Source organism: Arachis duranensis, chromosome 5, assembly GCF_000817695.3.
Source record: "Arachis duranensis cultivar V14167 chromosome 5, aradu.V14167.gnm2.J7QH, whole genome shotgun sequence".
In the NCBI taxonomy this organism is placed as follows: domain Eukaryota; kingdom Viridiplantae; phylum Streptophyta; class Magnoliopsida; order Fabales; family Fabaceae; genus Arachis; species Arachis duranensis.
Genome location: NC_029776.3, coordinates 23,558,584 through 23,559,578, shown reverse-complemented (window position 1 = coordinate 23,559,578; position 995 = coordinate 23,558,584).

The window sequence follows — 995 nt, the reverse complement described above, 5'->3', positions numbered from 1 at the left end:
TCCTTTCCCCACCTTCCCTTCCCCTTTCTTCTTCCCCGCGCATGATCCCTTCCACCAACCCGTTTTCTTTTATTTAACTTGTTTTCTTTCTTTTTTTTATTTTATATTTTTTCAGTTATGGGTAATTTAGTAATAAAAATTAAATTTTTGGTCAAAAGAACGATTTTAAAACTATGTTAAATTTTAGGGACGATTTTGTAAGCAAAAAAAAGTTGGAGACGAAAAAAATTTTCAATCCCTATCTTAGGAACCAAAATCATACTTAACCCTTCCTGTTTTATTGTTTATTTTCTGTTATGCTTTCAATTTAACTTTGATATGGTTATGTCATAGCTGATTTAATATAACTCATTCACAATAAAATATATTGAGTGTGTTGAGAATAATAATAATCTTGTTAATATTGTGGAATCTAAATTTACTGAACCTAACATGTTGTCAATTGATTCTGTTATCTGTGAGTTTTCATCTTAGATTTATAGCCTTTGTTCTATTTTGCTTCCCCTTCTAGATTCTTAGTGCTCTAATGTTGTTGGAGTTTGTACTATTCATTATGTAATTAACAAGATTGGTTTTCTCCTTGCAGGTTGAAAGTGAAGTCAAAAGACTTCAACAGTTAAAATCAACAAAAATGAAAGAACTTATGTTTATAAAGAAGTTGGAGTCGGAGGAAATATGCAAGAGTTCACATTTGATTGCTGAAACAGTTTTTCCAAGTGAACATCCTCTTGATAAGACTTTCTGTTAAGTGTTTTATATTTTTATGAGTAAAGTATCGTTTTTGTCCTTAACGTTTATGGTAAATCTCAAAGTTGTTCCTAACGTTTCAATCGTCCTATTTAAGTCCCTAACATTTCAAAATTGGCTCAATGTTGTCCTGCTGTTAGGGATCCGTTAACAGAATTGATGGCAGACAAAATTGAGATGATTTTGAAATGTTAGGGACTTAAATAGGACGAAAACGTTGGGGACAAAAATGATACATAGAAATAAAT